Raw genomic sequence first — 15,914 nt, forward strand, 5'->3', positions numbered from 1 at the left:
CGGGAGCCAAACCCGCCTGTCCGGCAGGCAGCCAACGAAGGAATGAGGCCGGATTGGCCCATCCGTCCTAAAGCTCCGCCTACTGGTGGGGCCTAAGGTGCGTGGGCCAATCAGAATAGGCCCTGGAGCCTTAGGTCCCACCTGGGGGCGCGGCCTGAGGCACATGGTCGGGTTGGGCCCATGTGCCTCAGGCCGCGCCCCCAGGTGGGACCTAAGGCTCCAGGGCCTATTCTGATTGGCCCACGCGCCTTAGGCCCCACCAGTAGGCGGAGCTTTAGGACGGATGGGCCAATCCGGCCTCATTCCTTCGTTGGCTGCCTGCCGGACAGGCGGGTTTGGCTCCCGTCTGTCCGGCCAACTTCCAAAGGTACGGGGAAGGGGGGTGGGGGGGTCGTGGGGGTCGCCAGGGGGGTCGCGGGTCGGCTGGGGGAGCGGTCGGAGGTTCTTGGGGGGGGTGGTCGTTGGGGGGGAGGGGGGTTTGCGTCGAGGGCAGGAGGGCCTGGGATCCCTCCTGCCCGTAGTGTAGTGCGGGGTGGGGTTAGGGGGTCGCCGTGGCCAGGAGGGTTTGGGCTCCCTTCTGGCCCAACTACCAAAGGTACGGGGAAGGGGGGTGGGGGGGTCGTGGGGGTCGCCAGGGGGGGTCGCGGGTCGGCTGGGGGAGCGGTCGGAGGTTCTTGGGGGGGGCGGTCGTTGGGGGGGAGGGGGGTTTGCGTCGAGGGCAGGAGGGCCTGGGATCCCTCCTGCCCGTAATGTAGTGCGGGGTGGGGGTAGGGGGTCGCCGTGGCCAGGAGGGTTTGGGCTCCCTCCTGGCCCGATATTGTCGGGGAGTCGGCGGTCCTTCGGGGTGGGGGTGCGAATGGTCCTGCCGGGGGGGGGGGATGAATCGGACGTCGGGGGGGGTGAACGGAGAGTCGGGACAGCGCACGGAGAGGCGGGGCAGTGCACGGAAGTCAGGGGGGTGAACGGAGAGTCGGGACAGCGCACGGAAAGTCAGGGCAGTGCACGGAAGTCAGGGGGGGTGAACGGAGAGTCGGGACAGCGCACGGAAAGTCAGGGCAGTGCATGGAAGTCAGGGGGGGGTGAACGGAGAGTCGGGACAGCGCACGGAGAGGCGGGGCAGTGCACGGAAGTCAGGGGGGTGAATGGAGAGTCGGGCAGCATGCGCGGTATAATCGTGAGCGCGTTATACCAAAGTTTTTGTGCTTATCATCGTGATTTCTGCGCGCTATACACGTGTGCGCGTTTTATACGGGTGCGTGTTATTTGCGTGAAAATACGGTACTAGAGAAGGACAAAAAACCATCCTTAACAGAACTGGAATTAAACACAATCAAGTACCCAATACAGAGCACACTCAAGATTCTGGGAATACAACTAGACAGAAACTGCACAATGCAGACACAAATCCACAAAATCATCCAAAAAGCATTCTTCACCATGCGAAACTTAAGAAAAATAAGAAAATTCTTCAACAAAGATCAATACAAGATCTTAGTACAATCCCTTGTACTAAGTATTGTAGACTACTGAAACAGCCTCTACCTACCATGCCCAAACTACATGATAAAACAACTACAGACCGTTCAGAACACAGCCCTCAGACTCATCTACTTCCTCGGTAAATATGACCACATCACCAATGCATACTTAGACTCCCACTGGCTACCGATAAAAGCAAGAACCCAATTCAAATTCTACTGTCTACTATATAAAGTAACCCATGGAACTGCACCCAGTTACCTAAACAACCGACTAGACCCTAACCTCTCACCCAGAATAAGGAGAACTCAGAGCCTATTCATCTACCCCCCTCTCAATGGTACCCGACGCAAGAAAATATACGACAACCTTCTAGCGACACAGGCAGTGAAAATTGACCCTACCATCTCTAAGCTGTTGATCAAAACAACAGACATTAAAGTATTCCAAAAAGAAATCAAAACTCATCTTTTCAAAAAACACTTCCCATCATTCTAACCTCACTCCTATAGCACTAGAATATTCTCTCATGAATACCACCACCTCAGCAACACCTAGTCAATTCTTCAAACCATTTCTCCATTACATAGTCAGAAACCTATACAAGAAATCACTGTCTGTAACCAGAAAACTGCTTCCTTCAACGTTGTGTAACTCACTACTGTATCTCGAATGTATTATAATTCATCATCGTAACCTATTATATACTTACTTCTTTGTTTTGTAATTCTCCTGGAAATGTCCAGACTTCTAATTTGTAACCTGCAATACACATACTTCTTTGTTCTGTAACGCTCCTGGAAATGTCCAGAATACTAATTTGTAATCCGCTTAGAACCGCAAGGCACAGGCGGAATAGAAATCACTAATGTAATGTAATGTATTCTTAAAGTCAAGCACGCTGGCGGTCTTGACCACCTGCTCTGGAAGCTTGTTCCAATGGTCCACCACTCTTTCCGTGAAGAAATACTTCCTGATGTCCCCATTAAATTTCCCTCCTCTGAGTTTGAGCGGATGCCCTCTTGTGGCCGAGGGTCCTTTGAGAAAGAAGATGTTATCATCCACCTCGACACGTCCCGTAATGTATTTAAATGCCTCAATCATATCCCCCCTCTCCCTGCGCTCTTCTAGAGTGTAGAGCTGTAGTTTGTTTAGCCTCTCTTCGTACGAGAGACCCTTGAGCCCCGAGATCGTCCTAGTGGCCATCCACTGAACCGACTCGACCCTAAGCACGTCTTTGCGGTAATGTGGCCTCCAGAATTGCACACAGTATTCCAGATGAGGTCTCACCATGGTTCTGTACAGTGACAATATGACTTCAGGTTTCCGGCTGACGAAACTTCTATTGATACATCCCATCATTTGCCTTGCCTTGGATGAGGCCTTCTCTACTTGTTTGGCAGCCTTCATGTCTGCACTGATGATTACTCCCAAATCTCGTTCTACTGAAGTCCTAGCTAACGTTTCTCCATTTAAAGTGTAAGTTCTGCATGGATTTCTGCTACCGAGGTGCATGACCTCATATTTCTTAGCGTTGAAGCCCAGCTGCCATGTCGAGGACCAGCTTTCCAACATAAGCAGGTCCTGCGTCATACTATCCTGCAAATTGCATTCACTTATTATATTACATAGTTTGGCGTCATCGGCAAATAATGTTACTTTACCCTGAAGCCCTCAGGTCAAGTCTCTTATAAATATGTTGAAAAGGAGAGGACCTAGGACAGAGCCCTATGGCACTCCGCTGGTCACCTCCGATGTCTCAGAGAGGGTGCCGTTGACCACCACCCTCTGAAGTTTCCCACACAGCCAATCATTGACCCATGTAGTTAGTGTCTCATCTAACCCCATTGATTTCATCTTACTTAATAGTCTGCGGTGTGGGACACTGTCGAAAGCCTTACTGAAATCCAAGTACACTATGTCCAGAGACTCTCCCGAGTCTAGCTTTCCTGTTACCCAATCAAAGAAGCTGATGAGATTGGACTGGAATGACCTACCCTTAGTGAATCCATGTTGACTGGGATCCCTAAGATTCCCCTCATCCAAGATCGTGTCTAATTTACGTTTAAGTAGTGTTTCCATGAGTTTACACACTATCGATGTGAGACTCACTGGTCTGTAATTTGCAGCCTCTGCTCTGCAACCCTTTTTGTGCAGAGGAACAACGTTAGCTGTTTTCCAGTTCAGGGGAATTCTCCCCGTGCATAGGGAGAGATTGAAGAGCAGGGCCAATGGCTCCGCCAGGACATCGCACAGCTCTCTGAGCACTCTTGGGTGCAATTTGTCTGCAATTTGCTCACCTTGAGTCTTGTCAGTTCGCCATGTAGGTATTTAAACGTCTCTATCATATCTCCCCTTTCCTCCAAAGTATACATATTGAGATCTTTAAGCCTATCCCCATATGCCTTCTGACAAAGGCCACACATATCATTTAGAATATTGTGTACAATTCTGGAGGCCACATCTTCAAAAAGATATAAAAAGGATGGAGTCGGTCCAGAGGAAGGCTACTAAAATGGTGTGTGGTTTTCGTGATAAACGTTTAAATAAGCAATTTATAAAAATGTCACTCACCAGCAGTAGACTCTCTTCTTTTTGCAAACATTTTTCACCTGGTGGAGTCTGCTGATCTTCAAAAGACGCAATTCAAAATTCTGCATCGTGCCTATATCTCCAGAACTAGGGGCAAGATTATGGGTCTCTGAGAGGAAGATCTATGTACTCACTGCCGGACGGCCCCGGGCACCCTGGTTCATATGTTTTTGGAGTGTCCTCATGTGGCTATTTGGCTCTAGGTCCTCCCCTTTTTGGACGACCTGGTTGGGAGAGGGGTGCCTAGGGAATATGGCTTGTTGTTATTGGGGGACCAGAGGGACCTTCTTCTTGGTGGGTTTTCTCTCCCGCAACAGAAATTTTTGTATACTGCGCTTTTGTTGGTGAAGAAGCTTCTGTTGCACCACTGGGTGACGCCGACTCCGGCTTCTTTCCTCCTGAGACTACTGGAAGTTGCCTCCTTCGAAATCCACACTTACCAGGATGCCCTTTCTGGTGATCACAGATCTTATGTTTCCTTGTGGAGAGCGGCCAAACTGGTAGCAGAGGCGGCGGTTTCTGTGGCCCCTCATTGACTCATTTTTTTTATTTTTAGGCAGTGGTGCTTCCAGTCTCCTCTCTCAAGCTGGTTTGCATGGGTATGTATGGGTTGGTACAACTGGGGCTGTGTGGGGAGTTGTATGGGTTTCCTGTGCTGAGATCAGTATGGTATGTATGGGAGGTGTATGCTAGTGGTTTGGTTGTGTGGTGTGGCTGTTCTGGGGTCGATATAATTTAAATGTTTATTGCGGCCATGACTTAATCTTCCAAGAGGGGATTTCTTTTTCTCTCCTTTGCTTTCACTGCTGGAAGACTTTTGTTCCTAGTGTCCGAGCTCTGTTGCTGTTGTACTTTTCTTTTATTTTCTCTTTTTCTGGGAGTTTACCTGTTTGCCCATTTGTTCCTATTGCTTATTTGTAGTTTATGTCTGCCGCCCTTGCGGGCGTGCTAACTTGTCCTGGAACTCTTGTTTATAGCTTGTTTACAGGGCTGCTGGCTCTGATTCTTATATTGCTGTTGGCTGCTTTATCAATAAAAATTATTTACAAAAAAAAACAACCAGCAGTGGACTCAATTTCTCAGATCTTACATTCAATCAAAAAGATGGAGAAAAAGCCTCAATTACCGTATTATATCATGTAGCAATCATTGATGATTTTTAAGCTAGTGTTGTTTTTATCATTGGCAAAAAAACTTGCACCCAAAAGAATGTAGGGATCTAGAAAGATTTAAAACCCACTACTGTGCACAGTAGAAAATAATTGTGTTTTTATATTTTTAAATTTTATATTTAAAAATTTTCATCAAAACAGCCTATAGTTTTAAAGGCATTTAAATAACAGAAGAAAGGTAGAAAAAGAAAAACAGCTCTGGCACCAGAACTTCGCTGTAACAAAACCAGCTTTGCCGATAAGAAAACCTTCTTTTCAATGACGTTTAGGGTTGCAACAGAATCAACGGCAACAGGCCAGCAGTTCCTCCTACAAGATCTTGTTTCACCAACTGTCCAATGGTTTCTTCAGGAATTCAAAGCCAATACCAACTTCCATCTGGGCAGCATTTGCTAATAGCGTGCACAATGGCACAGGACGGCACATCACAGAAATAGAAACGGACTAACTTCCGGGGGCAGCACTTCCAGGATTACGTCATCAGCCCTGCAAAAACAAAAAATGCACAGATTATTGAACAACAAAATCCAAAAATAAGAAAGAAAAAAAATCCAAAACCAATCAGAAAATCAATCAGAAAAATCATTCAGAAAAAGGCACACCACTCAATCTTCTGATTCAAACCTAGAGGCTAGATTGTATTCTGGAAATAGATCAAGCGCTGTTCACATTGATGGAGTTTGTCTAATATTACCCCTTCTTTCAGTAAAAGGGATATGATCCAATACCACACATTTAAATTCAGAGAACAGATGTTTTTGTTGTACCCAGTGTTTGGTCAGGACATCAACTTCTTTTTCTATTTATGATGTTAGACCGATGTTCAAATACCCTCATTTTAAAATTTCTTGAAGTCTGACCTATATAGGTAAGCCCACAGGGACAAATAAGTCCATAGATCACCCCTTTTGTTTCACAAGATGTAAAAGTTCTTAAAGAAATAGGAGTTCTCCCGGGGAAATAAACAGTAGGACCTTCCACCATGTTCTCACACACTGCACGTTTAAATACCTACATAGCGTAAATGCGCATAAGTCGAGTCTCTTGCATCTGAAAGGAAGCTCTGGAATGAGTGGGCATAGTATTAAGTTAAGAGATGATAGGCTGAGTAGTAATCTAAGGAAATACTTTTTTACAGAAGGGTGGTAGATCCATGGAACAGTCTCCCAGAAGAGGTGGTGGAGAAAGAGACTGTGTCTGAATTCAAGAAAGCCTGGGATAGGCATGTGGGATCCCTTAGAGAGAGGAAGAGATAATGGTTGTTGTGGATGGGCATCCGGAAAGAAGGCCCCCCCCTCATGGTGCGAGCTCATTCTTCCAGAGGTTTTTTGTCGTCTTCAGCAGAGACGTCAGCTTTTCTCTGGACAAGATTTGCGGGACCACTACCTGATCCTTTTTGCTTACTTTCACCAAGTTTTACAGGGTTGAAGTGGCGGTCAAGCAGGATGCTGCTTTTGGTTCATTTGTTTTGGCAGCAGGCTCATCAGTCCTACCCTGACTTTACGGGACTGCTCTGTTACGTCCCACTGGTCACAGAACAAAGTGGAATTGTACAAGAACGAAAAATAAGGTTCTTACATTTGCTAATTTTCTTTCTTGTAAATGCACACTTTATTCCAGGAACATAAGAATTGCTGCTGCTGGGTCAGACCGATGGTCCATCCTGCCCAACAGTCCGCTCACGCAGCATCCCCAAGGTCAAGACCAGTGCTCCAAATGAGTCCAGTCTCACCAGTTTAGCATGAAGTTGTCCAACTTTGTATTGAAACCCTGGAGGGTGTTTTCCCCTATAACAGATTCCGAAAGAGCGTTTCAATTTTCTACCACTCTCTGGGTGAAGAAGAATTTCCTTACATTTGTACGGAATCTACCCCCTTTCAACTTTAGAGAGTGTCCTCTCATTCTCTCTACTTTGGAGAGGGTGAACAGTCTGTCTTTCTCTACTAAGTCTATTCCTTTCAGTATTTTGAATGTTTCGATCATGTCCCCTCGCAGTCTCTTCTTTTCAAGGGAGAAAAGGCCCAGTTTCTCTAATCGCTCGCTGTACGGCAACTCCTCCAGCCCCTTAACCATTTTAGTCGCTCTTCTCTGGACCCTTTCGAGTAGTACCGTGGCCCTCTTCATGTACAGTGACCAGTGCTGGGCGTAGTACTTCAGGTGAGGGCACACCATGGCTCGGTACAGCGGCATGATAACCTTCTCGGATCTATTTGTGATTCCTAACTTGATCATTCCTAGCATTCTGTTTGCCTTTTTCGCCGCCGTAGCACATTGTGCAGATGGTTTTATGAACTTGTCAATCAGAACTCCCAAGTCCCTTTCCTGGGAAGTCTCCAAGTACCACCCTGGACATCCTGTATTTGTGCATGAGATTTTTGTTCACTACATGCATCACTTTGCATATACAATGTCAACCGGGTCACCCTTGTCTATCTGGCCTATATCTTGCTGATTTGCCGATTGTCTACCTTTCTAAGTACTGGTAAGCTGGATTTCTCTTTTCTGACCAGCCTTTATAAGAGTGCCATCTGAATGGGTTTAACACTTAGTTTGGGGGGTCCCTGGTTCAGGTTCCCCCTTCTGACAGGGCAGGCTGTGTCTCCCTATAGCACCGATTTGTCATTCATGTTCCGAATGGTTCATAACCTATTCTCTCGATTTTCTTTGTTGCATTTGTTGATATGAGCAGAATTGATTTACTTGCCGGGGAGTTTCCCCGTTCCCCTCGCTCTTATTATCCTCTATAGATGTTCCTGGCTCCTTTAAGACTGACTGATGTTACAGGGACGTGATGAGGTAAGAGGGGGAGGGGTTTAAGTCACTGAAGTTTGAGGCTTCCTACAAAGTCCCGGTGGGTAGATGGAAATAACCCACTGGTCCCAGAAGAAAGTGTGGATTTACAAGAAAGAAGATTAGCAAAGGTAAGAACCTAATCTTTCTTTTTGTCTTTATGCTTGTTGCTATTTGGAAAATTAGTTTCATAACCTAATTAAAAAAAAAGAGAAAGGTTTGAAATCAAATTTGTGGAATTTTCTTAATATCAGCAATCCCTTATACTCATGTGAACCCAGAAAATTGTGTTTCTTGATCGTTAATAGCACTCCACAGTTACTAATACATGATTATCGTCTTTTGTTTCTTTCCAGCAGATACTGAGGCAATGCAGGAGATGAAGAGGGAGCAGAATGAAGAAAAATGGCTTCTAGAAATTGAACCTATCCCAAGACAACCAGGCAATGTCGGTGAGAATATTTCCCAGAGTAATGAGAGTAGAAACACAAGGAATTATGAACAGGAATCAGAGAAGAAGCAGAGAGATCCCTGCAAGAGACTCCATGGATGCAGTCACTGAGTGTGAGAAAAGTGACGAGGAACTCACAAACATCCCTGAGCTACAGAGACATCTGAACGAAGAGAGACCCCTACGAAATAAAAGCAGTGACCAAATGACACTTCAGCTCCACCAGGGAGAGAGGAAAGGGAAGATATCCATTTTGCACGACACCTGTGGAAAAAGCCTTGGTAAAATATATCATTTAGTATTTCTCAAGAGAATCCAGTCCAAGGTGAGACCCTTTTTATATTGTCAGTGTAGAAAAGGTTCCAAGTGCAAGGTAAACTTGAAATTCAGCAGAGAATGCGTGCTGAAGTGAAACCTTTTTACGTATAGTGGCTTTATCAAAAGCATTAATTTCTAGGGATAGGCAGCCTAAAAATTTCATTTTTTTATTTCTTCTTTTATTTTAGTTCTTCATTTTGTTCAGAGGACTATGTAATTTAATGCAGAGTTATTGTCAAAATAGTTTTTATTGAGTTTAACACGAAGAAATACAAAAAACATAACCTTTATACAGCGAAGCTGAAATTTAAACAAACAGAAAATAACCCTACCTAATTCAAACCCCCTCAGTCCTCCTTCAAGCTGAGAACTATAATTGAAAAAGTGAGTTAAATCATACACAAGATCACATGGGAAACCAAAGAGGGGCAGATCAACAGTTCAAGAGGCGACTCCGAGCTATGGGAGTTATGGTATTCCAGAAGGGCTCCCAGATTTGCTGTTAATGCAGTTATATATGCCACTAAATCACCACGCTGGCTTTGTAGCAGTTTATAAATAATCAAATCGAGTTAAAATCTAATTAGGTACTTTGAACTTCCTCTCTGTCCCAAACAGGGTCACAATCTAACTATAGTACCTAAGAAAAATATTTACTTATATGACAGAGGTATATAAAAATAGGAAAAGAGAGAAAAGTACTTTAGGGAAAACTTCAAAACATTAGTATCAAAGAACACCACCTTTAGTCTCAATCAAATAAGCCTTGAAATGTAGCAATCCTGGAAGAAAAGTCCATAGTCAGTATTGAGAAAGACATGGGGGAATCCACTGCTTGCCTTGGATCGATAGCATGGGGTGTTGCTACTCTTTGGGATTTTGGCCAGGTACTAGTGACCTGGATTGGCCACCATGAGAACAGGCTACTGGACTTGATGGACCATTGGTTTGACCCAGTAAGACTATTCTTATGTTCTTGTGGAAGGTTTCTTCCAAATGTAGAGAGATGGTTCATCCTCTCTCAAGCCAGGAAGACAATCTCTATGGTGTATCACACATCCCAATATCACACATCCCAATATGTGTGAACTATTTGGAAACGGGGCACACTTATGAAAAAAGGGGTCCTATTTCTGATGGTGCTCCAAAGAGTCACACATGTGCAGTATTTGCCAAGAGGACATGCTGTTACTGACAAACAAAATACACCAAGGGGCAGATTCTGTATAGGACACAGGTCTCAGCAGCTGCCTAAGAAGTGGCTGAGAATTACATACCTATACAGAATTGCGTCTGCCCTAACGGACAGATGCCTATCCGCCCCGATTCTCTAACGCCCATGTCACTGGTGCCACTTAGAGAATTGCATTGCCATCAGCTGATTGTAGCAAGGAAATTCCCCTGCCATGATTAGCTGAGTGGCTGCAACAGAGAACTCTTCCCCCCCCCACCGCGAAGTCCCCTGGTAGGATGGATGCCCACTGTCCCGCTGGAACACCCCCCCCCACGGGAACTTCTAAAAAACCCAGACCCCCTCAACTGGTGATGCCCCACCCCGTACATCTTTGTAGAAAGTCTAGTGAGAGGGCTGCCTATACCCTCTGGCCTGCAGACCCGCCACACCAAAATAGTGGGCCTTCCCCTTTCCGGTGCCCTCGGCTAATTGCAGTCTTAGACCTCCTTCCCAGTGCATCCTGGGATGCACGTGGAGTGACCTGAGACTCCGATTGGCCAGATACCTAAGGTCTGGAGGGGGAGCGTCCACTCGGAAGGATGTCTAAGACTGCGATTGATCGAGGGGCCTAAGGCATCTGAGTCAATCAGAGCCTTAGGCCTCCTTCCCAGTGCATCCTGGGATACACGTGGAGTGGCCTAAGACTCCAATTGGCCAGATACCTAAGGTCTGGAGGGGGGGGGAGGTTCCGGCCAGAGGGAGTGGGCATACCTCCTGCTGGAGGAGTTCTTGGGGCAGGGGTGGTTTTAGAGTTCTGGCAGGAGGGAATGAGCATACCTCCTACCGAGGGACTTCACAGGGTTCCCTGCCACAGCTGCTTTGCAGTTCGCTGCAGGAGGATTCACTTGCCACAATCAGCTCAGCAGCTGCATCTATTTGAAATGTAGGAAGACGCCTAGGGCTGCTTAAGCTTGCCCAGTTCCAGGTGCAATCACGCCAATGTCCAGCCTTGGACGAGCTTAAGTGTCTTGATATGTCTTCCTCAACCATGACAAATGCCTACAGTGTAGACAGCCTGCTTTGGGGTTTTGTTTTGTTTTTTAAGAAAACATGCATCCCGATTGGTTAGACAGCTGTAGGCTACCTACAGTCGTGTCACCATTTATAGAATCTGCCCCCAAATGTAGTTCTGCTTGTTTTTGTTTAATAAGACAAAAAAATAGAACCCTAAATGGAGGAGGTGCAACAACAAGCTAACAAATGAAAGAACCTCTCTCACCCCAAGAAGTCTACAAAGATTAGGGAAAAGAGATGAAGTCCAACTCCAAACTGAGCAAAAAATGAAAATAATTCTATAATTTAAGAGTATTAAACGGACAAGCCCTCAGTCACACAGCAACCTCTGGAAACTCCAGGGAAAAGCTGTCGCGGGTTTACACCCAGAAAGGTGTTAACTGCGAAACATCCCCGGGCTTGCTCCGGATAATATTTATAGTGCTTAACTAGTGCAAAATGTGCAATGTGTGAAAAAACTCAAATGAAAAAAACACACATTTCAAAATAAAGAAGGAATTCATCTCTTACCCCTAAGCTGGGGGCCAAACTGGAAAGTGTCCAAATCCAACCAAGCTCAAAAATACACAGCCTGTAAGAACTTAGCTTCTCCGTGTGTAGTGGAGATGGTGATCCATAAGCAGTAAATGAAGTAAACGTTCACTTCATTTACTGCTTATGGATCACCATCTCCACTACACACGGAGAAGCTAAGTTCTTACAGGCTGTGTATTTTTGAGCTTGGTTGGATTTGGACACTAACTTTCCAGTTTGGCCCCCAGCTTAGGGGTAAGAGATGAATTCCTTCTTTATTTTGAAATGTGTGTTTTTTTCATTTGAGTTTTTCACACATTGCACATTTTGCACTAGTTAAGCACTATAAATATTATCCGGAGCAAGCCCGGGGATGTTTCGCAGTTAACACCTTTCTGGGTGTAAACCCGCGACAGCTTTTCCCTGGAGTTTCCAGAGGTTGCTGTGTGACTGAGGGCTTGTCCTCTTAAATTATAGAATTATTTTCATTTTTTGCTCAGTTTGGAGTTGGACTTCATCTCTTTTCCCTAATCTTTGTAGACTTCTTGGGGTGAGGGAGGTTCTTTCATTTGTTTTTGTTTAATGACATGGGATGTGTCCTTGGCTTTTCCCATGTCATTGCCATCATGTTTTAAGCAGGAGGAGAGACTGACTGTGGCTTAAACCATGCTGAGTAGGCTAGCTGTGGAGATTCCCTGGCACTTAACCAGGCAGGGCAGCTGAATATGTTTGTGCAATTCATCAAGTATAATGAATAAACCAGCCAAATCTAGGCGATTTGCAATTTAAAAAAAATACATACAGAAAGTTAGAAAAGAGTTCCATAAATTATATAATAGAAAAGGTTCAGACACAGTACCTAGCGAATGCTGCCATGTTCCATCAAAAAGCTTTCAAAAATAAATGAGTCTTAAGCTTAACTTTGAATTGACCTGATGAGAGTTCAGAACAAAGCCCCAGCAGCAAAGCATTCTCCAAAGTGGGAGAATAAAAGAAAAAAGCAGTTTCTTGTAGAATCCCAAAGAGTCCCAGGAGAGCGATGGAATGGCCAACCGATGGTCATTGAGGAGGCAAAGTGTTCTTCCTGGCTTGTAGGGGATAATTTTCTTCGCCAGATAATCCAGATTCCTTTTACTAACTGCTCTGAAAGAAAGGAAATGCTTCTCAAATCTTGAGATACTGTGAATGATTGATGCTGAAGAAATGAGGTGAACCAGGTTAGAACCATATCAGAGAGTCCAAGAGAGGATAATCTTTGACGCAGTAGAGAATGGTAAACAAGATCAAAGGCTGCTGTCAGATCCAAGGACACTAAGAGGATGACTGTGTATTTCACATAACAAGGTTTCAATAGTCTCTTTTTTTAATTAATTTTTTTTTTTTTTTTGTAATATGTTTATTAAGACAGAGAGTAAGTGCTTACAGAGCAAACCAAACTGAAATAGGAATACAAAGGACAAGGTACAATGTTCAGCCATGCCAACAAAGAACCAAGCAGAAAAACGGCTGCAAACTACAATGAAATTAATAACGCAATGTGTAAAGAGACGTGCAGCAAGGAGCAAGGCCGTGCATGAGATCAGAACTAAAGAGGTGCACAGAAAACGCCACTGCAAGTTGACCTACTCCATCCAGTTATACATTAACCTCACCAAATCCCCAAATGATCCAGCAAATATACCCTCCAAACCGGGGGTAACAAACCCCCATGCATACACATACATACTCACACACATGCATAACCCATTCTCACTAAATGTGATTCTCCTGAACACCGATGGGACCCTAGGGTGACAACGGGCAAAGAGCAGCAGGAGCAGAGAAAGGTAGGGACAGTAAAACAGTGACAGCAGGAAGAGCGTAACCATAGTATAGAAAATTAGTGGAGAAGGATGAGGAGGTGAGGAGATGGCAAACCATATTAAGTACAATATCAAACCTCATGGAAACAGCAACAAAGCTACCATCATGTACATGCATACAATAAGTGTCAAACAGTGAGGTGCAAAACCCCCTCCCACAGTCCGCAGTAAGTCTTTCATAGCTCCTGAGAGCGGGGCGAATAAGAGTCCAAAGTGGGCTAGTTTCTTCATCAAGGCGATCCACATTGGGTAGGAAGGAGTCCCCTCGGAGGCCCACTCCTTCAAACTGAGCTTTTTCCTCAGTAACAGAGCATGCAAAACAAATTTCTGAGAAGACACATCCATACCATCTGAACCAGGACCTGCATATCCCCCAACAATAACGCTGGTCCGTTCCAGGGCATAACACAGTTAAGGCCTGTAAGCAACAGCATACAGGTTCCCAAAAGTGCATTTTTGGGCAATCGAAAAAGGAGTGGAGGAAAGTCCCCTGTTGAAGTTTGCATTTAGTACAGGTACTATCAGGCCAGAGGCCCACTGCGTGCCCCTGAGAACGCCCTATGTAAGAATTTGAACTGGGTCTCTTGCAAAGACACCGCTTTAATATGGGAGTAGAGTGTCTGAAAAAGCAGCTGGAAGTCATGTGGTGAGACCCCCAGCCCCAGTTCAGCGGACCACTCCCTGGCCAAGAAAGTTAAGCTCCCCTCCCCCCGATAATCCCTACCGTCAACATACCAGGTAGAGATCCTATTAAAGAAAGTGGTAATGGAAAGAAATATCAGGTCTAATTTGCCATACACCCAGCAGTCCCCATGGGTCCAATGCAGAGAATAATAATAATGTTGAATCTGGGTGTGCGTGTAGGAATGAGTAATGGGTAAGTGCCAAGCAATTCGCATTTGCTCAAGGGAAGGGGAAAGCCCCCCCCGTCGTTGCAAGACTTTTTTTTTTTTTTTTTTTTTTTACTTTTAACTTTTTAGCCCAGCAAGCCCGTGATTGTAACCCGCTTTAAACCCGTGGGTTAAGACCACGGGCTTGCAGTGTGGGGAAGGGCAGGAGAGGGCCGGGGACAAGCAGGCCAGGGTGGTGATTCAGGAGAGAGCAGGGTGGCGATTTGGGGCAGAGCAAGCAGGAGAGATCAGGGAAGAGCAGGGTGGCGATTCGGGGCAAAGCAGGGCGTGCAGAGAGCAGGGGTGACATGATCGAGACATTCAAGTATTTCAAGGACCGCATCGAGGTGGAAGAAGATATCTTCTTTATCAAGGGTCCCGCGGCAACAAGGGGGCATCCGTGGAAAATCAGGGGCGGGAAACTGCACGGGGACACCAGGAAATTCTTTTTCACTGAAAGGGTGGTTGATTGCTGGAATAGTCTTCCACTTCAGGTTACTGAGGCCAGAATCGTGCCTGATTTTAAGGCCAAATGGGATAGACAGGTGGGATCTATTCACAGAGAAAGGTAGGGGAGGGTCATTGGGGTGGGCAGACTAGATGGGCCGTGGCCCTTATCTGCCGTCTATTTCTATGTTTCTATGACTCGATGTCGTATCCCGGACCTCGTGACCCGGAAGTCCCGCCAGCCCACGCAAGCCCAGTGCAAAATCAGGGTTATAAAGGAGGAATAAAAAAATGTGATACAGTGGGCAGTCGATCCTGTTGCACTCGCCACCACTGCCAAGCCTTCTGAAAGGGCAGTAAGAACAGAAAAGAGCCAGCAGTAAGCCCACCCATGGCCCCCTCCCCTCCCATGAATAAAATAAGAAAAAGAGCCAGGCAGGCAACAATCATGTAAGAGGTTCGAAGGGGAGTAACGCCGGGAGGACATCAAGTGCTTGTGTATCCATCTGAGGAGTGCTACAGCATTTTAAAGTCGAAGGTCTGGGAAACCGAGGCCCCCTTGTTCTTTGTTTTAGGACAATTTCAAGAAACTGATGCGGGCCACCCGACCACCTCAAATAAAAGCTCTAATGACTGACTGGTAAAGTCTCTTGTCTGTACGGGTAATCCAGATCAGATAGTTTGAAGCGGATATAACTATTTTGGAAACAATATCATTTTAACAAGTGCCACTCTGCCCATCAGGGAGAGTGGAAGAGAACGCCGCTTGTGGCAGAGGGTCTTAATTTTATCTATGGTAGCTGTAATGTTGGTGGCATATAGTTTACCAGGATCTGTGTACAGCATAATACCCAAATATTTCAATTTCCGAGGGACAATGCCTAGGTTGTCGGACCATTGCGCCATACGGCAAAGAGGGAATTGAATCTACTGGGAAGAACACGCCACAACTGACGGATAAGTTAAAGTCTCTATGGGTCAAAATTCCAGGAACAAATGGACTGGAAACAAAAATCGGCATCTACTACCAACCCCCCAGGGCAGTCCGAAGAAATTGACAGAGAAATGATGGACGAGATTAAACGCAACTGCAAGGGAGGCAATGCAGTTATCATGATGACTTAAACTATCTGGGAATAGACTGGAACCTAG

General features: G+C 45.6%; 1 pseudogene; it reads left to right on the forward strand.

The window, feature by feature from the left end:
• Positions 1 to 15,914, forward strand: part of LOC117354676 — a 55,441-nt pseudogene that overhangs the window by 10,920 nt on the left and 28,607 nt on the right.

Source organism: Geotrypetes seraphini, chromosome 2, assembly GCF_902459505.1.
Source record: "Geotrypetes seraphini chromosome 2, aGeoSer1.1, whole genome shotgun sequence".
NCBI lineage: Eukaryota > Metazoa > Chordata > Amphibia > Gymnophiona > Dermophiidae > Geotrypetes > Geotrypetes seraphini.